Source organism: Symphalangus syndactylus, chromosome 13 (genome assembly GCF_028878055.3).
Source record: "Symphalangus syndactylus isolate Jambi chromosome 13, NHGRI_mSymSyn1-v2.1_pri, whole genome shotgun sequence".
Lineage (NCBI taxonomy): Eukaryota > Metazoa > Chordata > Mammalia > Primates > Hylobatidae > Symphalangus > Symphalangus syndactylus.
This window is the reverse complement of record NC_072435.2, coordinates 20,578,245-20,600,274: the sequence shown is the minus strand read 5'-3', so window position 1 is coordinate 20,600,274 and position 22,030 is coordinate 20,578,245. Positions and strand designations below refer to the sequence as shown.

General features: G+C 48.9%; 1 protein-coding gene and 1 pseudogene across 1 annotated transcript in view; both read right to left on the bottom strand.

Moving 5' to 3' along the window:
• ZNF418 (zinc finger protein 418) overlaps positions 1-22,030 on the bottom strand; it is a 165,195-nt gene that overhangs the window by 94,020 nt on the left and 49,145 nt on the right. The window lies entirely within an intron of this gene.
• On the bottom strand, positions 854-13,598 carry LOC129459377 (vomeronasal type-2 receptor 116-like; annotated as a pseudogene).

The following is a 22,030-nucleotide window of genomic DNA, read 5'->3' as shown; positions in this document are numbered from 1 at the left end:
TATATAAATGCTGTGACACATATGAGTGTACTCTTTTGTGATCTGGCTTATTTTACTCAGCACGATTATTTTGAGATTATCCATTTTGTTGCATATGTAAGTAGCCCATTCCTTCTATTGCTGAGTGCTGTTCCGTCTCATGGATGCACCACAATTGTTTACCACGCATCTGTCCATGGACATGTGAGCTGTTTCTCTTTGGGGCTGTTAAAAATAAATACTGTGAACATTCGTGTACAAGTCTTCCTAAGGACACGCATTTCCTTTCCTGTTGGACAAATGCCTAGGAGTAGAATGGCTGGATCATATAGGAAATGAAACTTCAACTTTTTTTTTTTTTTTTTATGAGATGGAGTCTCGCTCTGTCGCCCAGACTGGAGTGCAGTGGCGCGATCTCGGCTCACTGCAACCTCTGCCTCCAGGGTTCACGCCATTCTTCTGCCTCAGCCTCCTGAGTAGCTGGGACTACAGGCGCCCACGACCACACCTAGCTAATTTTTTCGTATTTTTAGTAGAGACGGGGTTTCACCGTGTTGGCCAGGATGGTGTCGATCTCCTGACCTCGTGATCCGCCCACCTCGGCCTCCCAAAGTGCTGGGATTACAGGCGTGAGCCACCATGCCCCACGAAAGTTCAGCATTTTAAAAAACTGTCCATTTGTTTTCCAAAGTGTTTGTACCGTTTCACATTCCCACCAGGAATGCACAGATGCTCCTGAACTACGATAGGGTTAGTTCCAAATAAGCCCATTGTAAATTGAAAATACCATGAATCAAATGATTTACAATACCCAAATAAACCCATCAAGTGGAGGAGAGTACTGAATTTGTATAGCTTGTGTACCATCATAATTTTGAAAAATCGTAAGTTGAACCATTCTAAGTCTTGTAGGTCGAGGACTGTATAAGAGTTGTAATTCCGCCATATCCTTGGCAACACGGTATGATATTTATTTTTTGCAATTCTAATAAGTGTGTATTGGTATTGCACTGTAGTTTTATTTTGATTTCTCTAATTACTAACGTTAAACATCTTCTCATATGCTTCCTTGCCATTTGCGTATCTTTTTTGGTGAACTGTGTTCAAACATTTTGCTTGGCTTTAAAAAAAAAGTGGTTGAAATCGGTTGTTTTCTTATTGTTGAATTTTATCTTTTATTCTATTTTTTTTTTTTTTTTTTTTGAGATGGAGTCTTGCTCTGTCACCCAGGCTGGAGTGCAATGTCACGATCTGGGTGGCTCACTGCAACCTCTGCCACCCAGGTTCAAGTGATTCTCCTGCCTCAGCCTCCCAAGTTGCTGGGATTACAGGTGCATGCCACAGCTGGCTAATTTTTGTATTTTGAGTAGAGACAGGGTTTCACCATGTTGGCCAGGCTGGTCTTGAACTCCTGACCTCAAGTGATCTGCCCATCTCTGCCTCCCAAAGCGGTAGGATTACAGGCGTGAGCCACCATGCCCATCCTTTAATGCTCTTTTAATCCACACAGAAGCCCAGAGCTCAAATCAGGGGCCCTGGTATCTTCAACAAGGCCTGGCTCACGTGGGTTTATGGCGCAGATCTGAGGAGCTCCTGGCTCCACCTGTCCCACCCATCCCGGTGTCCCCGCCTCACCTGGTCTGGGGCAGTCCGCTCGGGCTTTAGCAGGATGATGTAGCCCTTGGGGCGAAGATGCCACCCAGCAGCCCTGCCATGGAAGCCAGGATGGAAAAGATCTCCATGGCCACAGTGGACTTGCCCTGTGCGCTGTGGTACAGGGTAGGAAGGTTGTCCAGAAGCTGCAGAAAAGCAGCATGCTGAAGGTGAGGAACTTGGACTCGTTGAAGGTGTCTGGCAGACCCATGGCCAGGAAGGCCACAAAGAAGGTGCCCCCAGCCAGGAGGCCCAGGTAGCCCAGCACACAGGAGGATGCGACAGCAAAGCCCTCTTGGCATTGGATGACAATGTGGCTGGGCTCTGAGGCCATGTCCCCATCTGGGAATGGTGGAGAAGTGCCCAACCAGATGCCACAGAGAACAACCTGCACCAAGGAAGCAGCAAGGACCACCGAGGTGGAAGCGCCAGGTCCCAGGCACACCCAGACCCTGTCACCTGGCCTGGTGACCCTGAAGGCCAGGACCACAGTGAGGGTCTCGGCCAGGACGGAGGAGACAGCCATGGTAAACACAACAGCAATTGTGGTCTGGCAGAAGCGGCAGGTGGCAGCTGTGGGACAACCAAGGAAGAGCAAGGGACAGATGGCACAGAGGGCCAGGGAGGTGAGCATGAGGAGCCGAGAGCTCTGTTGTTGGCCCTGACCACAGGTGTGTCTCGGTGCTTCAGGAACAGTCCGAGGACCAGCACTGCCAGGCTGGCCAGCATGAGTGCCACCAAGGCCAGCATGAGTCCCAGGGGGTCGTCAAAGGCCAGGAAGATCTCTGTCCTGGGCAGGCAGCCATCTCTGGTGCAGCTCGAGTACGGCTCCTCTGGGCACGGAAGACATCTCTTCGTATCTGTGGGAGACACATCCCTGCGTCTGCCACAGGGTCGTAATGACACCAGCCATGTGAAGGAAGGCTCCCTATGCACTAAACAAGCCTTACCAGCGTTTCACATCGATTCATTACTGATTGAAAGAGGCCTGCCCCTCCACACCTGTGGGTATTTCTCACAAGGTGGAGAGGAGAGACTGAGAAAAGAAATAAGACACAGTATAAAGGACAAAGTATAGAGGAAGTATAAAGTGACGAAGTACAGAGGAAGCAAAGTGGGCCCAGGGGACCAGCACTCAGCATATAGAGGACCCACACCAGCACTGTTCTGAGTTCCCTCAGTATTTATTGATCACTATCTCTACTATTTTGGCAAGGGGGATGTGGCAGGACTATAGGGTAATGGTGGGGAGAGGGTCAGCAGGAAAACATGTGAGCAAAGGACTCTGTCATAAATAAGTTTAAGGAAAGGTGATGTGACTGTGATGTAACCAAGGGAGTTACAGAGAAACGCCACACTTGGAGTCCTTTATTAGCCGGTGACCGAGAGATGGCTAGTGCTCAACATTCTCTCGGCCCCGAAGAAGGGGCGAGATTTTCTTTTACACTTTGGTTTTGAGGAGGGGAACCTAGCTGTAGCAATCTTACAGAAGTAAAACAGGCAAAAAAAAAGTTAAAAAGACAAATGGTTACAGGAAAACAAGCAGTTCCAGGTACAGGGGCTTTAAATTCATCACAAGGTGATAGGTGCAGGGTCTCTGGGTGCTATCTGCTGGACACAAACGCGGGGGCTTTAGGGTACTATCACGCGAGCGAATTCCTGGGAACTGCAGACAGAGCCTGCCACATTACCTTATCAGTTAATTGCACTCTTTGATATGCTGAGAGTCAGCCTGCACAAGTTAAGTCCTTGAGGAAGGGAGTGGGTAAGGAGCCCTTGATGTCTTGCAAATGAAGGAGCCAAATGGAGTCCATCCAGCTTTCTCAGCTAAGGGAGAGTATTCATATTAAAACAAGGTACAGTATCACACCTGGATGTGCACGTAGGCCAGATTTATGTTTGACTTTACACAAACATCTCAGTGTAGTAAACAGCAGTGTTGCCGCCAGCACATCTCACCTCCAGCCATAAGGCGGTGTTCTCCTATCTCAGTAAATAGAATGTACGATCAGGTTTTACACCAAGACATTCCATTCCCAGGGACGAGCAGGAGACAGATGCCTTCCTCTTATCTCAACTGCAAAGAGGCCTTCCTCTTTCACGAATCCTCGTCAGCACAGACCCTTTACGGGCGTTGGGCTGGGGGACGGTAAGGTCTTTCCCTTCCCACGAGGCCATATCTCAGGCTGTCTCAGTGGGGGGAAACCTTAGACAATACCCAGGCTTTCTTGGGCAGAGGTCCCTGCGGCCTTCCGCAGTGCACTGTGTCTCTGGGTACTCGAGACTGGAGAATGGCCATGACTTTTACCAAGCATACTGCCTGCAAACACATCTTTAATAAAGCACATCCTGCACAGCCCTAAATCCATTAAACCTTGAGTCAATACAGCACATTTCTGTGAGCACAGGGTTGGGGCTAGGGTTACAGATTAAGAGCATCTCAAGGCAGAAGAACTTTTCTTAGTACAGATCAAAACGGAGTTTCTTATGTCTTCCTTTTTCTACACAGACACAGTAACAGTCCGATCTCTTTCTTTCCCCCACACTGATTTCTAATTTTGAGATACCGGTGATGGGATGGGCCATATTAGATCCTGAGGCACAAGGAAAAATACACAGCCCATATACATGTTTGCATGTTTTTTTAAATGGTTAATTGTTTCCAAGTAGTAGCAACAACTACTCTTTTTGTTTTGTTTTTTTTGAGACAGTGTCTCACTCTTGACACCCAGGCTGGAATGCAGTGGCTCAATCACAGCTCACTGCAAACTCCACCTCTCAGGTAAAGCCATCTTCCCATCTCCCCCCTTCAGCCTCCCGAGTAGCTGGGACTACAGGCATGCACCACCACACCCAGCTAATTTTTTTTATTGTTTTTGTAAAGACAGGGGTTTCACTCTGTTGCCCAGGCTGGTCTTGAACTCCTGGGCTCAAGCGATCCTCCCACCTTGGCCTCTCAAAGTGCTGGGATTACAGGTCTGAGCCACCACTCTCGGCTGCACACAGACTTTTGAACCATAAAAACTGTGACATAAGAAATGTGCTTTGTTTCACACGCTTGTGGTAATTTGTTACTGCAGCAGTAGGAACAAATGCAGGGAGCAACTGGGCATTGCCTACACTCACAGTGGGAGTGTGAACTGGAACCACCACCAGTGTCTGTTAAAGCCACAGGTATGGCCTGGCATAGTGCCTCATGCCTATAATCCCTGCACTTTGGGAAGCTGAGGCAGGAGGATTGCTTGAGCTCAGGAGTTCAAGAACAGCCTGGGCAACATAATGAGTCACTGTCTCTACAAAAATAATTTTTTAAAAAATTAGCCAGGCATGGTGGGGTGGCATGCACGTGTAGTCCCAGCTACTCGGGAGGCTGAGGTGGGAGGATCTCTTGAGCCCAGGAGATCAAGGCTGCAGTGAACCATGTTCACACCACTGCACTACAGCCTGGGCGACAAGAGTAGAAAAAAAAGAAAAAAGAAAAAAAAGCTGCAGGTATGTCTACCTGTGGCCCAGCAATGCCACACCCAACAGAAATTCACCTGTATATCCCCAAAAGACACAACGAGACACTGCTCATTGCAGCCCCTGATCCGCAGGCTTCTCAAATCCCCCATCCCTGTTGGTGGATGAAGAAGCCGTGGTGCGTCCACACAATGGGATCCCACCAGTCATTAGAACGAGAGCCACAACCACACATAACCACCACTAGGATGAATCTCACAAACAACTGGGAGGAAAAAGCAAGACACAAAAGAACATTCACTGTGTGATTCCACTTATAGGACGTTTAAAAATCAAGCAAAACCCACTGACACCAATAGAAGTCAGGGTGGTGGATGGGTCGCAGGGAGAAGACAATGACTGGGAGGGGTATGAAAGCTTCTTGGGGGGCCAGGTTGTGCTGTTTCTTGATGAGACGACCAGGGACACGGAATGTTTGCCAGGTGAGAATTCATTTGGCTGCACGCTTATGATCTATGCATTTGTCTATATATTTCAATAAAACATTTCCCTAATAATAATGACCTTTATTCATTCTTTCTCTTTCAGCCACTGTTAGTAAGTGCTGAGACCAGCTCAGTTGGGGAGACCCTAACCCAGCGGTGCTAGAGGAATTAAAGACACACACACAGAAATATAGAGGTGTGGAGTGGGAAATCAGAGATCTCACAGCCTTCAGAGCTGAGAGCCCCAAACAGAGATTTACCCACATATTTATTGACAGCAAATCAGTGATAAGCATTGTTTCTATAGATTATAGATTAACTATGTGTTTGGCGGGGTGTATTCCCAGGTAAACTATTGACCTTCACTGGGCAGATCCTGGAATACCAACACACTGAAAAATACTACAGAAGAAACTCCTAGGCCGGGCGCGGTGGCTCACGCTTGTAATCCCAGCACTTTGGGAGGCCGAGGCGGGCGGATCACGAGGTCAGGAGATCGAGACCACGGTGAAACCCCGTCTCTACCAAAAATACAAAAAATTAGCCGGGCGTGGTGGCGGGCGCCTGTAGTCCCAGCTACTCAGAGAGGCTGAGGCAGGAGAATGGCGTGAACCCGGGAGGCGGAGCTTGCAGTGAGCCGAGATTGCGCCACTGCACTCCAGCCTGGGCGACAGAGCGAGACTCCGTCTCAAAAAAAAAGAAAAAAAAAAAAAAAAAAAGAAGAAACTCCTGATGTAGGCTCTAATTCAGCTTGTGTGACTCTAATATTTTCATTTTGGGTGGTGAGTAAACGGCTCCTCTCACTCAGAGAAGGGCTGAGTATCCCTCTACAGCATAGCTGAGTTATGACTGGCCTAATTTAGAGCTGCACCAATTTCATATACCAAATAGGGACACCGCTGGCCTCTGTGCTTCCTTCTGACTCGAATACACCAGAACTGGGGTCATTTCTGCACCCTGGAAACTCACCTGGAGGTCCTCCTTCATCACATGCACTGTCATTCTGTCTCCCAGAGGGGCTCGTGAGTTGATTATGCCTATGTGGACAAAGTGGAATCGGCCCTCAGTGGTCTTCTGTCCATGGACAATGTCAAATTCTGTAATTAAATCTCTGTTGGCATCAAACATGATCTGTCCCATCAGGGGTCTTGAAATGCACGTTCCTGAGAGGACGAAGCAGCTGGGGAAAGAAGGATGACGCTGTAGATGGGCAGGGCCAGTCCCAGGGCCTGTGCAAAATGCATCAGGCCCTCAGCCACCGTGGTGAGCAGGGGCTGCCTCAGGAAAGGCCAATGTATCCATTAGGCATGGGAGACCCAGGGCTGTGATATTTGCAGGGGCCCATGAAAATGTTCTAATGTTAACTGCTTGTAAAAGCAAAGAAAAAAATTAAAAAGTAATAATGGGCCACGCACAGTGGCTCAAGCCTGTAGTCCCAGCACTTTGGGAGACCGAGGCAGGCAGATCACGAGGTCAGGAGCTCGAGACCAGCCTGACCAATATGGTGAAATGCCGTCTCTACTAAAAATACAAAAATTAGCCAGGTGTGGTGGCTCACGCCTGTAATCCCAGCACTTTGGGAGGCCGAGGTGGGTGGATCACGATGCCAGGAGATCGAGACCACCCTGGCTAACACGGTGAAACCCCGTCTCTGCTAAAAATACAAAAAATTAGCCGGGTGTGGTGGCGGGTACCTGTGGTCCCGGCTACTCAAGAGGCTGAGGCAGGAGAATGGCATGAATCCAAGAGGTGGAGCTTGCAGTGAGCCGAGATCTCGCCACTGCACTCCAGCCTGGGCAACAGAGCAAGACTCTGTCTCAAAAAAAAAAAAAATTATATCTCAATAGAGTTATATTAAAAATGTTTTTAAAATGCAGTAGAATAAAATTTGGATTTTAGTTAATAATAATATATCAATATTGGTTTATCAATTTTAACAAAAGGCCGTACTAATATACTTTTTTTTTTTTTTGGAGACAGAGCCTTTGTCATCAGGCTGGTGTGCAGTGGCGCAGTCTGGGCTCACTGCAACCTCCACCTCCCGGGTTCGGATGATTCTTCTGCCTCAGCTTCCAGAGTGGCAGGGATTACAGGTGCACACCACCATGCCTGGCTAATTTCTTTTTGTATTTTTAGTAGAGACGGGATTTTACCGTGTTGGCCAGGCTGATCTCGAACTTCTAACTTCAGGTGATCTGCCCTCCTCGGCCTCCCAAAGTGCTGGGATTACAGGAGTGAGCCACCGTGCCTGGCCTACATTCTTTTTGTTTTATTTTATTATTATTTTTTATTTAGCTAGCTAGGTAGCAAGGATGGGGAGAATGTCTCACTTTGTTGCCCATGCTGGTCTTGAACTCCTGGCCTCAAGCGATCCTCCTGCCTTGGCCTCCCAAAGTGCTGGGATCTCAGCCCTCTTTTTTAAAATTAACAGAAAAAAGTGTATGTATTTAACATGTACAACACGATGTTTGAAGTATATATACATTTTGGGATGACTAACTCTAGCTAATTAACATATGCATTACCTCACACAACTATCATGTTTGTGTCTGCTTTATTCTTTTTTGCATGGTTTGAGTTTATATATTTTTAGCAATGAACGTGTTGCTTTCTCACCTGAAATAAAATAAAACTATTACCATTTAAAAAAAATAATAATAATAATCCCAGTGCTTTGGGAGGCCAAGGTGGGAGGATTGCTAGAGCCCAGGAGATCGAGACCAGCCTGGGCAACACAGGAAGACCCCTGCTCTAAAGAGATACAGAGAGAGAGACACACAGAGAAAGAGACAGAGAGAGAGAGACAGAGAGAGACACACAAAGAGGGAGAGACACAGAGAGAGACACAGACACACAGAGAGACACAGAGACAGAGAAACACAAAGAGAGACAGAGAGACACAGAGACAGAGAGACAAAGAGAGAAAGACAGAGACACAGAGCGAGACAGAGAGACACATACACAGAGACAGAGACACACGGAGGCACTCAGAAAGACAGACACGGACAGACACAAAGAGACAGAGACAGAGACAGAGACACAGAGAGACACAGAGAGAGATAGAGAGACAGACAGAGACAGACAGAGAAGGGAGGGAAGGCAGGCAGGAAGGGAAGAAGGGAGGGAGAGAGGGGAGAGAGAGTGAGCCAAGCAGGCACAGAAAAAAAAAAAAAAAGGAGAAAAGGAAAGGAAGAAAGAAAAAGGCCAGATGTAGTGGCTCATACCTGTAATCCCAGCACTTTGGGAGGCAGAAGTGGGCAGATCACTTGAGGCCAGGCTGGTCTTGAACTCCTGACCTCAGATGATTGGCCCGCCTGAGCCTCCCAGAGTGCTGGGATTACAATTGTGAGCCGCTGCACCCAGCCCCAAGAAATAATTGAACTTAATGTTCATTCCTCTCGTTTTGCCCACTTCAAACTTATGTTTCTGCTTCTTTGCCAAGCTGGGTTTTTGTTGTTTTTTTGAGACAGGGTCTCACTGTCACCCAGGCTAGAGTGCAGTGGCAGGAACACAGCTCACTACATCCTCCACCCACTGGGCTCAAGAGATCTTCCTGCCTCAGGGGGACTACAGATGTGCACCACCCACCACCCTCAGTTAAAAAAAGTTACTATTTTGTAGAGATGGGGTCTCACTACGTTTCCCAGCCTGGTCTTAAACTCCTGGGCTCAAGCGATCCTCCTGCCTCAGCAGGCCTGGGGATTTGATTCTAGTTCCGGTTTGCACAGCGCCGACAACTCTGGGGCTGCAGGCGGGAGCCACCGTGCCGGGCCTGGGGTTCGGATTCTAGTTCCGGTTCGCACAGCGCGGACAGACGATTCTTCACCGGCAGTGGCAATGACTTGGAACCTACTTGTGCTGTCTGGCCACGCTGTGACCTTTGTCAGTTTTTGCCTGCTTGTCGATTTGCCAATGAAAAGACTACTCTTCGTGACCCGGAAGACAAGGTTCTATGAAATCGGGGTCAACGGGGTTTTGTGTCTGTGTTTGCTTCTGACCTGTGGCTGAGGCACAGGATGAAACTGCTCGGTCTCTGGGGTCTGTTGGATCGGAGTCTTTAACACGCTCCTTGTGTGGGTGCAAAACATTCTCCTACTGCCAGAGGGTAGTAAGGACATAGGCTATGCAAAGGTTACGGGGTCTGAACGGAAAGGTGCTCTGGTCTGATTGGTTTACACAGACCCATAAGGCTGACGCAACAGGCAGTGCTGCCAGATTCGAAAATAAAAACACAGGATACCCAATTAAGTTTAAATTTCAGATAAACTCATATATAATATTTTAGCTAAGTATGTCCTGTATGTCCTGTGCAATATTTGGAACCAAATTCTGCTAAAAAAAACTATTCATTTTTTACCCGAAAACCAAACTTCACTGGGGGTACTGTTTTATCTGGCAACCCTACAGATACAGGAAAACAAGAGCTTCTTGAGCTGCAGTCAAGAAATGAAGTTGCAGCTGCACGCGGTGGCTCACGCCTGTAAACCCAACACTGGGAGGCTGAGGTGGATCAGAAGCCCAGGAGTTGCAGACCAGCCTGGACAACACAGGGAGAGTTTTTCTTTAAAAAAAAAAAAGGGTGGGGAGGCCAGGCGCAGTGCCTCATGCCTGTAATCCCAGCACTTTGGGAGGCTGAGGCGGGTGGATCACCTAAGGTCAGGAGTTTGAGACCAGACTGGGCAACATAGTGAAACCCCATCTCTACTAAAAATACAAAAATTAGCCGGTCATGTTAGCGGGCACCTGTGGTCCCAGCTACTTGGGAGGCTGAGGCAGGAGAATCGCTTGAACCTAGGGGGCAGAGGTTGCAGTGAGCCGAGATCGCACCACTGCACTCCAACCTGGGTGACAAGAATTAGACTCCGTCTCAAAAAAATTAAAAAAGGAAAAAAGAAAAATTGAGTTTCTAATCCTTTAAATGTGCTTGAATTAAAAGGAAAGAAAAGAAAGTCTACATATAGAAACTTCTAGTTCAGAAGCATTTTATGTAAGAATCCAAGTTGGAGGTAATCAAGGTGAATTCTTGGAAAAATCAGCCTGGCTTGATACTTTGGGGTTAAAAGCACCTAGAATAGCTATGTGGTTATTTGCAGAGGTTCTATAGGAATCAACTCTCCTTTTTATCAGGATAGGACTGGACTAATTGTGTGATCAAGCCCATACCTAAAGTGTCAGACGTCTGAATAAACTCCCCAATACATGACAACCCGCCCTGAAGGAGTAAGGGATGAAGGGGTGAGCTTTCTTTGTGGCCTCAACATTCACAAAGCCCCCCAGGAAGACCCTTCCAATCTGTTCTGTGATTTACAGGGCCCCCGCTGCTTCACAGGTAGGAAGGCAGGCCTCTCCCCCCAGCAGGCCAGCAAACTTTGCAAATTTAAGGTGTTCAAGGGCAGAGGAATTCTGTAAACCCAAATTTACAGGTTTCTCAGTCGAAGATGAATCTATTAAATTGGACTCGTCATACAATGCTGGTGGGAATGTAAAATGGTGCGCTGCTTTGGAAAACACTCCAGCAGCTCCTCAGATAATCATAGCATGAACATTTGGCCCAGAAATTCCACCAATATAACCAAGAGAATTGAAAACATACCGAACATACACACAAAAACAGATACATAGGGTTCATAGCAGCCCTATCACAATAGGCCCAAAATGGAAACAGTTCAAATATCCATCAATTGATAAATGGATACACACAACATGCTCTATTCATAAAACGGATTTTTTTTTTTTTTTTTGAGACAGGGTCTTGCACTGTTTGCCCAAGCTGGAGTGTAGTGGTACGGTTATAGTTCAACTGCAGCCTTGACCCACCCTCCCGCCCAACCCCGCCCCAGACTCAAAGTGATTCTCCTGCCTCAGCCTTCTGCGTACCCAGGACCACAGGTGCATGCCACTACACCTAGCTATTTTTTTTTTTTTCTGTAGAGATGGAGTATCCCTATGTTGCCCAGGCTGGTCTTGAACTCCTGACATCAAGCAATCCTCCCACCTTGGCCTCCCACAGGGCCACTACGCCCAGCCTATGATGGAAAATTAATCAACAGAAAGGAACGACGCTCTGACACAGGCTGCAACGTGGATGAACCTTGAAACTACACATAGTGAGAAAAACCAGCCACAAAGGACCATACAGCGTATGATTCCATTTATAGAAAGTGTCCAGAAAAAGCAAATCTGTACAGACAGAACATACATTAGTGGTTGCCGGTGTGGGGGGGGGAGGGGTGGAGCTGATGGGAACTGCTGGCTAAAGGGGTTTCCTTGTGGGGTGATGAAAATGTTCTCAAATTGACTGTGGGGATGGCTGCATAACTCAAACATATCAAAAGCCATGAGTGAGTTGTGTGGTATGTGGATTGTATCTCAGGCAGGAGGACTGCTTGAGCCCAGAAGTCGAGGGTGCAGTGAGCCGTGATCATGCCGCTGCACTCCAGCCTGAGCAACAGAGACCCCATCTCTAAAAAAATTAAAATGGCCGGGCGCAGTGGCTCATGCCTGTGATCCCAGCACTTTGGGAGGCGGAAGTGGACAGATCACCTAAAGACAGAAGTTCCAGACCAGCCTGGCCAACATGGTGAAACACCTTCTCCACTAAAAATACAAAAATTAGCCAGGGGTGGTAGCGGGCGCCTGTAAGTCCAGCTACTCGGGAGGCTGAGGCAGGAGAATCTCTTGAACCTGGGAGGCGGAGGTTGCAGTGAGCTGAGATCGTGCCACTGCACTCCAGCCTGGGCAACAGCAAGACTCCATTTCAATCCACACACATACATACATAAAATAAAATAGGCAGAAAAGAAAAGGTGGCCCCTAGACATAGCTTCTATTATGGGAATGACACCGAGGGCCTGAGAGTCAGGAGGCCCCAGCGGGGCGGGGCGGAGCGGGGCGGGGCCGGGCAGAGGCTGGCGGCACAAGCCCTATGGCCTGGATTCAAAACCCAGCTTCAGCGCCCCAGGGCTGGGTGAGCTGCAACGTGTCATTGCTGGTTCCCTAAACCTCAGTGTCCTGGTGAATGCAGCAGCGATTATTTTTACAGGAAGGTCATGGTGAGGGGGAGGATGGCGTCAGGCTGTAGGGCATTGGCGAGGAGCCAGGCCCCTCCGCGGTAGGGCCTCAGCATCACCACCATTGTGGCCAATACAACAGCAAATATTAGGGGAGGGCAAGGTTCTGGGTACTTACCTGGGGAAAATTGTAGAGCCCCAGGAGCCTGGCCATTGACACAGACAACGCCAAGCATGTTTCTCCAAGGCACCTCGGGGAGCGCTGGGCCCACACGTGTAGCTGGGGATGGGCTCCTCCTGCCAGGTGAGAAAGCTCATGGTCTCACGGAGGGCTGCGTGCACGGAGTCCTCCTCTGTCCAGAATTGGTTCCTTCCAGCGGGTTCTTGGTCTAGCGGACTTCAACATTGAAGCTAAGGACCCTCACGGTGAGTGTTACAGTTCTTGTCTGGAGTTGTTCATTCCTCCCGTTGGGTTCATGGTCTTGCTGGCTTCAGAAATGAAGCCCCAGACCTTTGCAGTTAGTGTTACAGCTCACAAAAGTAGTACAGACCCAAAGAGGGAGCATCAGCAACATTTATTGCAAAGATTAAAACAACAAGCATCCACAAACCAGAAGGGGAGCCAAACAGGCTGCTGCTACTGGTTCCCGTGGCCTGCTTTTATTCTGTTATCTGGCCCCACCCACATCCTGCTGATTGGTCCATTTTACAGAGAGCTGATTGGTCCGTTTTGACAGAGTGCTGATTGGTGCACTTACAATCCTTTACCTAGACAGAAAAGTTCTCCAAGTCCCCACCCTACCCAGAAGCCCAGCTGGCTTTACCTCTCACCCGGAGCTCTGGATGGAGAAGCCCAGCCTGAGACTGGGGAGCAGGTGGGCGTCCCTGTTGATCTCCTTCATGTCAAATGTGAATCCTTGCCCAGTAGCCCCAGGTGGAAATGCTGAGGGAAGGAGAAGCCCAGGCTTAACCGCGCTGTAGCTGCAGAGGCTGTGGCTTATGCAGGGTTATGCACACTCAAAGGGGATGAGGACACAAGTCTCCACAAGCACTTGTGCATGATGTAGCCTATACATCACACTTGACATAACTACATCTTAGCAAAGGACTCCGTTTTATATTTCATACGACACTCTGCCATCAAGGACAGGATGTTCTGTTTAATAAACAAATAATAAAGACTGCACCTAACCAGCTAAGGACACAAGCACACTCTTCCACTATCAGTTCTCACCAGAGGACTACTCTATGACTATAAAAGATTAGGCCTTCTCGGGCGCGGTGGCTCATGCCTGTAATCCCAGCACTTTGGGAGGTCGAGGCAGGCGGATCACTTGAGGTCAGCAGTTCGAAATCAGCCTGGCCAATGTAGTGAAACCCCATCTCTAATAAAAATACAAAAAAATTAGCCAGGCATGGTGGTGTGCACCTGTAATCCCAGCTACTCGGTAGGCTGAGGCAGGAGAATCACAAGAACCCGGGAGGCAGAGGTTGCAGTGAGCCGAGATTGTGCCATTGCACACCAGCCCGGGTGACAGAACAAAACCTTTGTCTTAAAAAAAAAGAAAAAAAAAGAAGGCCGGGCGCGGTGGCTCACGCTTGTAATCCCAGCACTTTGGGAGGCCGAGGCGGGCGGATCACGAGGTCAGGAGATCGAGACCACGGTGAAACCCCGTCTCTACTAAAAAAAATACAAAAAATTAGCCGGGCGTGGTGGCGGGCGCCTGTAGTCCCAGCTACTCGGAGAGGCTGAGGCAGGAGAATGGCGTGAACCCGGGAGGCGAAGCTTGCAGTGAGCCAAGATTGCGCCACTGCACTACAGCCTGGGCGACAGAGCGAGACTCCGTCTCAAAAAAAAAAAAAAAAAAGAAAAGAAAAAGAAAATTGGGCCTTCAGGAGCTCAAAATGGCTGTTTTAACTGACACTGTTTTGCAGTCACTCATGATAACTCAGCCTCTGTGGCCAAAGGCTCTGCCACCCCAAAGATTTCCTTGCAGGATGGCAGACCACTGATCTCGCAGACCACCGACCTCACAGACCACCGACCTCGCAGACCACCAACCTCTTAGACCACCGACCTCGCAGACCACCGACCTCACAGACCACCGACCTCACAGACCACCGACCTCGCAGACCACCGACCTCGCAGACCACCCACCCACCCACCACCTGGCCCAGACCAGGATGCCTTTTGTCTTCTTCGATGCCTCTGAACTGGTTCCTTAACTCTTTCTCCTATCTCTTTTTCCTCTTGATGTTAAATGTCACTTTGTTGGTTGTGGAATGTCTAACCTGTAACATTTCTATATTAAGTGACTGACTTGTGGAGTGGCTTGAGCCTCCATGCCTGTGGCTCTGACTACCAAGTGAATGAGAAGCACAAAGGATAATTGGATCCTTGCGAACTCCACCTAGCTCATGGCTTTTGTGATTGAAATACATCAGTAGGCCAGGCGAGGTGGCTGACACCTGTAATCCCAGCACTTTAGGAGGCCAAGGCGGGCGGATCACCTGAGGTCAGGAATTCTAGACAAGCCTGGCCAACATGGTGAAACCCTATCTCTACTAAAAATTCAAAAATTAGCCAGGTATGGTGGAGGGCATCTGTAATCCCAGCTACTCAGGAGGCCGAGGCAAGAGAATCGCTTGAACCCGGGAGGTGGAGGTTGCAGTGAGCCAAGATCGCACCATCATACTTCAGCCTGGGGGCAAGAGCGAGACTTTGTCTCAAAGAAAAGAAAAGAAAAGAAAAGAAATAACATCAGTAAACACCTGACATCGCGGAAAGACACAAACGTGTGGACCTGGTTATCTCTGACCTTGCACTGATCATGACATGTGCATAGCTGAATGGGCAGAACAGACAAAAAGGGGTGGGGGGTGGGACATGCTGGTCCAAGGGCTCCAAGTTTTAGTTAGACAAGGAGGCATAGGTTTCCAGATCTATTGCAGAGCATGGAGACTGTAGTTATTAATAATTAATGTTTATTTCAAAACTGCAAAAAGAGCATATCTTTTTTTTTTTTTTTTTTTTTTTTTGAGACGGAGTCTCGCTCTGTCGCCCAGCCTGGAGTGCAGTGGCACACTCTCGGCTCACTGCAGGCTCTGCCTCCTGGGTTCACGCCATTCTCCTGCCTCAGCCTCTCCGAGTAGCTGGGACTACAGGCGCCCGCCACCACACCCGGCTAATTTTTTTGTATTTTTAGTGGAGACGGGGTTTCACTGTGGTCTCGATCTCCTGACCTCGTGATCCGCCCGCCTCGGCCTCCCAAAGTGCTGGGATTACAAGCGTGAGCCACCGCGCCCAGCCAAGATCATATCTTAAATGTTCACATTGCAAAAAATGATAAGGATGTGAGGAGATGGATATGTTGATTAGCCCAATTTAATCATTCCATAATGTATACATATATCGAGACATCATATTGTACCCCATAAATATATACAATTATTATTCATCGATTAGAAAAAAATAACCTGGCAATATCAAGTGATGGCAAGTGGAGTGACTGGAAGTCTTATGCATGTCTGGTGAGAATGCAAAATGATACGGTTGCTTTGGAAAACATTCTGGCAATGTTTAAATAAAGGTAAACAAGCCAGCCATGGTGGCTCTGGCCCATAGTCCCAGCACTTTGGGAGGCTGAGGCGGGAGGATTGTTTGAACCCAGGAGTTAGAAACCAGCCTAGGTCACAACGTGAGACTCTGTCTCTACAGAAAATGAAAACTAAATAAAAAATTAAAAAATTAGCCTAGTCTGGTCTCATGAATCTGTGGTGCCAGCTACTCAGAAGCTGAGATGGATCACTTGAGCTAGGAGGTCAAGGCTGCAGTGAGCTGTGATCGAGTCCCTGCACTCCAGCCTGGGCAACAGAGCCAGACCCTGTCTCCAAAAATAAAATAAAGTAAAATGGTAAACATATTCATTTTTTAAAAAAGAAAAAAATCACTGGAGGGACTATGTGAAGAACTGTCTTCAGAGACAGTTTGGGAACCTGGGACAGAAATGGGTGATGGCACACACAGGTAAAGAGGAATTCCCTGGGCTGATCAACTCATGAAGAGATTTGTTCATTCCACAAACACTTGTTCATTCAACAGACACACTTACCTGTGCCTAGCACTGCTCTAAGCACCAAGGGTTGGCGGTGGACAAGAGAGGGGAGAATCTCTGCCTCACCTGTGCAGTCGCTGCAGCACAATGAGGAGACAAGCAACCCATGCTTCATACAGAGACAGAAAGCAAGAAGGAAAAACGGAGTGAGGTGCTAAGGCAGGGCCAGTGAGCCAGGCTGACCAGGATCCAGACAGACAGGATGAGTCCCGGCCATCCAGGTGGGATTCTGAGAATCAGCTGCTGCCTGAGGCTTTAGAGGGACACTCCTGAAGGTGCCCCAGCCTTCAGGGGCTCTCCACCAAATACCCTGGTAGCTGCTTACCTTGAAGACTCCAAGCCAGCTGGTGGAGCAGTGAAATCAAACAGGGTGACGTTGTACAGGTGGAAGATGGAGAAGCTGGCCCTGACCACCACGTCCCCTGGACAATCAAAGCGGGGGCTCTTCCCTGGCAACCGCCAGCCTACTGGGCCAGGAACAGCAGCCCCAGAGAGAGATTCCACAAGGGCAGGAAGCAGGGAGCACAGCAACATGTCTTTGGTGTGCTGACAGCCAGCAACGGCAGCCCCCGTGTGGGCTGCTTCCAACAGTGATGGGGGCTTTCATCTGGGAGCTCACCCCTTAATCCAGGACCTGGGGGCTGGGGACACAGCTGGAGCCCCAGGCATCCAGGCCCTGGGAGAACAGTGGCCACTCAGTCCCAGGGCCATTAAAACTTGTACTTCCTCCCCCTGTGGTTTCTTTGCCTCTGCCCAGGCCAGGGGTAACAGCCTCCAGGTCTCATCTGTAGACTTCAGGGAGGGAGGTTGATGAGTCCTGACTGTGTCCTCAGGGACTCTGCAAACCCAGGAGCAGCTGCACTCAGGGTCCCCAGGTCAATGGTTTTGGAGAGGCCCCAGGAGGGTACAAGAGGCGAAGAATCTCCTGAGCCCTCCTGCCTCAGTTGGCAGTGTTTGGAGATGGGGACATCCCCAGAGCTTCAGTGGCCCTGGGTTAACACCTCCTGCCTGGGGGCTCCCAGAGGGTCCCAGGCAAGGGTAAAGCATGTTCAGCCCCCAGAGGGCTGGCCCAGGCTAAGCTGGTGCGTTTCTGTGGTCAGGAAGGCCAGTTCCAGGCGGAGGGTGGAGGGTAGGCTGCAAAGTGACTCCCTAACATAGTGCTCACAACCCCAGGAGATGCGGCTGTGAGGCAGGAAAATAGAGGGAATTGGAGGTTAAATAAACGGCAAACTGAGTAAAAGCAGAAGCAAGGTGAAGGGACGGGTAAGCAAAAAGCAAAATATGGGCAGGTGCAGTGGCTCATGCCATAATCCCAGCACATTGGGAGGCCAGGGCAGGCAGATCACCCAAGGTCAGGAGTTCAAGACCAGCCTGGATGACATGGTGAAACCTCATCTCTACTAAAAATACAAAAATTAGCCAGGCATAGTAGCACACGCCTGTAGTCCCAGCTACTCAGGAGGCTGAGACAGGAAAATTACTTGAAGCTGGGAGGTGGAGGTTGCTGTGAGCCAAGATCGCGCCACTGCACTCTAGCATGGGCAACAGAGCGAGACTCCATCTCAAAAAAGAAAAAAAAAAAAAGAATTAACTTAGTGGTATATGAATTATTCCAGACCTTATCACTTTGGAGAAAATACCACACTAAAAAGCGAACTGAGGAGGCTGGGCATGATGGCTAACGCCTATAATCCCAGCGCTCTGAGAGGCTGAGGTGGGCGGATCATGAGGTCAAGAGATCGAGATCATCCTGGCCAAAATGGTGAAATCCCATCTCTACTAAAAATACAAAAATTAGCTGGGCGTGTTGGCACATGCCTGTAGTCCCAACTACTTGGGAGGTTGAGGCAGGAGAATCGCTTGAACCTGGGAGGCAGAGGTTGCAGTGAGCCAAGGTCGTGCCACTGTACTCCAGCCTGGGTGACAGAGCAAGACTTTGTCTCCAAAACAAACAAACAACAACAACAAAAAACCTCACCATGTTCTTGATTTGTGTGTCCCTGATCACTAGTCAGATGGCACGTTTCTTCACATTGGTTAGCCCCATGTATGTAAGAGGGTAGTATCTTTCTAAGCTTGGGGTAGGCTTGGTGAGCTTTTTTTTCCTTTTTTTTTTTTTTTTTTCTTTTCAGGGATGAGGTCTCACTCTGTCACCCAGGCTGGCAAACTCCTGGGCTCAAGCAATCCTCCCACCTCAGCCTCCCAAGTAGCTGGGACTACAGGCATGTGCCACCATGCCAGGCTAATGTTTAAATTTTTTGTAGAGATGGGGCCCAGTTCCGTCTGGAGTTGATTTTTGAGTGTAAGGAGGCCACATGTGGTCCTCCTTGGAAAGTTTCAAAGAGGGGTCCTTTAAACTGGGATTCTCGGTCTTCTCCCACAGCTTCAACTCAAACAGTTCTGCATTTTTTTTTAGACATGAGGTCTCACTCTGTTGCCCAGGCTGGAGTGCAGTGGCTGTGCATCATAGCTGACTGCAGCCTTGAACTCCTGGGCTCAAGTCATCCTCCTGACTCAGCCTCCTGAGGAGCTGAGACTACAGAAATAGCCACCATGCCTGGCTGATTTTTCTACTTTTTTGTAGAGATGGGGTTTCGTCATGTTGCCCAGGCTGGTCTCAAACTCCCGGGCTTAAAGGATCCTCCCATCTTGGCCTCACAAAGTGCTGGCATTACAGGTATAAGCCATTGCACTTGGCCAAAATAACATTTTTATTGAGATACAATTCACACAGCATAAAATTCACCCTTCTTTTTTTTTTTTTTTTTGAAATGGAGTCTCACTTTGTCGCCCAGTTTGGAGTGCAATGGCACAATCTCCACCCACTGCAACCTCGGCCTCCCAGGTTCAAGCAATTTGCCTGCCTCAGCCTCCAGAGTAGCTGGGATTACAGGTACCCACCACCATGCTCAGCTAATTTTTAAAATTTTTTAGTAAAGACGAGGTTTCACCATGTCAGCCAGGCTGGTCTTGAACTCCTGACCTCAAGTGATCTGCCCACCTCAGCCTCCCAGAGTGCTTGGATTACAGGCGTGAGTGACTGTGCCCAGCCGAACCTTTTACAATTCAGTAGTTTTTGGTACATTCTCCGGATTGTGCAATCATCACCAGAATCTAATTCCAGCATCTTTTCATCACCCCCAAAAGAATTCTCCTTGCCCCTTCTTCTAGCCCCTGGCACCCATAACAGTTCTGCTTTTAGCTGATTTACTTTTTTTTAATTGGGATTTTGAGTAAGATTTAATTTGGGATGAAGATTTCTACTGCTTAAAAAAATTTTGGGCCGGGCATGGTGGCTCACGCTGGTAATCCCAGCACTTTAGGAGGCCGAGGCAGGTGGATCACCTGAGGTCAGGAGTTCGAGACCAGCCTGGCCAACATGGTAAAACCCCGTCTCTACTAAAAATACAAAAAATTAGCTGAGTGTGGTGGTGGGCACCTGTAATCCCAGCTACTCTGGAGGCTTAGGAAGCAGAATCACTTGAACCTGAGAGGCGGAGGTTGCAGTGAGCCAAGATCATGCCTTTGCACTCCAGCCTGGGCAACAAGAGCGAGACTCTTTTTCAAAAAAAAAAACCACCACCAACAACAACAAAACTGAAACCTCTGCGAGACACCAGGCTGCTTCCCAATGGATCTAGAGTTACCAGGTGGCCTATGATGGTGTCTAGATCCAGACTCTAGAGACAGACTAAGTCAGTGTTCTCTCAAGGGAGATTTCCCAAATGGGTGGCAGTTATAAATGCACACATGAGTCTTCACTGCCCCAAAGGGCCACGCCAATTTCAGCTACCAAGAAAATGAACCATGTCATTACAAGTGCCTAATTTTCAAGAAGGGGAATAATAAGCCCTTAGCACCCTAATTTGGTTTTTCCCATAGTGGTTTCTGCACAAAGTGGCATTCACACACAACATTCCAGCGACCAGCCGCCAGCAGCAGAAGATGCAGAGGCACGGCTCTGATTATCCAGCTGAGGCAGCCCCTCCCCTCCCTGCCACTCCTGGGACTCTTAATCTCCAGGCCCCGTTTTATTTTCCTCTAGGTATTTATATTTCTATGAAGCATCTGCTTTGTTTACTGGTGTTTGCCCCATGAACATGGGCTTCCAAGGGGCTAAAGCCCTATCACTCCCTCTCACTGACGTGCTCCCACCCCAGTGTCCAGAACAGTGCCTGGTACACATAGGCCCTCAATAAACAGCTGCTCAGCAGATGCATGGTGGTCAGGCCCAGGCCCCTGGAAGTGGGTCCTCCTCTCCCTCCTTAGCTCACTCTCCTGCTTCTTCTTCAGCAATGAGCAGCTTCAGCTACCCTGAGCTCAGTCACAGAGCTGAGGACCCTCCTTGCATCATGATCTCACCCCCACCTGATTTTCAGATACAAAACGAGTATGTGTGGAACCCTACTATTCTGGCACATGGTTACATTGTAGACATATTAATATTAAAACTCATTTATATGAAATGTACTTACGTAACGTTTCGTTAAAGTACAGGAAATATAGGACACATTGATACTAATTTCTTGTTTTTCTTTTTTTTTTCTTTTTTTTTTTTGAGGCAGAGTCTCGCTGTGTCACCCAGGTTGGAGTGCAGTGGCGCGATCTCAGCTCACTGCAAGCTCCGCCTCCCGGGTTCACGCCATTCTCCTGCCTCAGCCTCTCCGAGTAGCTGGGACTACAGGCGCCTGCCACCATGCCCGGCTAATTTTTTGTATTTTTAGTAGAGACGAGGTTTCACCGTGGTCTCGATCTCCTGACCTCGTGATCCGCCCGCCTCGGCCTCCCAAAGTGCTGGGATTACAAGCGTGAGCCACCGCGCCCGGCCTTTCTTTTTGTTTCTTTTTTTTTTTTTTGAGACAGAGTCTCACTCTGTTGCCCAGGCAAGGCTGGAGTGCGTTGGCAGGTCTCGGCTCACTGCAACCTCGGCTTCCCCGGTTCAAGCGATTCTCCTACCTCAGCCTCACGAGTAGCTGGGATTACAAGCACGCGCCACCATGCCTGGATAATTTTTGTATTTTTAGTAGAGATGGGGTTTCACCATGTTGGCCAGGCTGGTCTGAAACACGCGACCTCAGGTGATCCGCCTGCCTCGGCCTCCCGAGTTCTGGGATTACAGGTGTGAGCCACCGCGCCCGGTCTCCTTGTTTTTCTTGAGTTTACATATAACTGAGCTTTCTTTTTTCTTTCTTTTTCTTTTGTGGGGGACGGAGTCTCGCTCTGTCACCCAGGCTGGAAAACTGGAGTGCAATGGAGCGATCTCGGCTCACTGCAGCCTCCGCCTCCCCGGTTTAAGTGATTCTCTTGCCTCAGCCTCCTGAGTAGC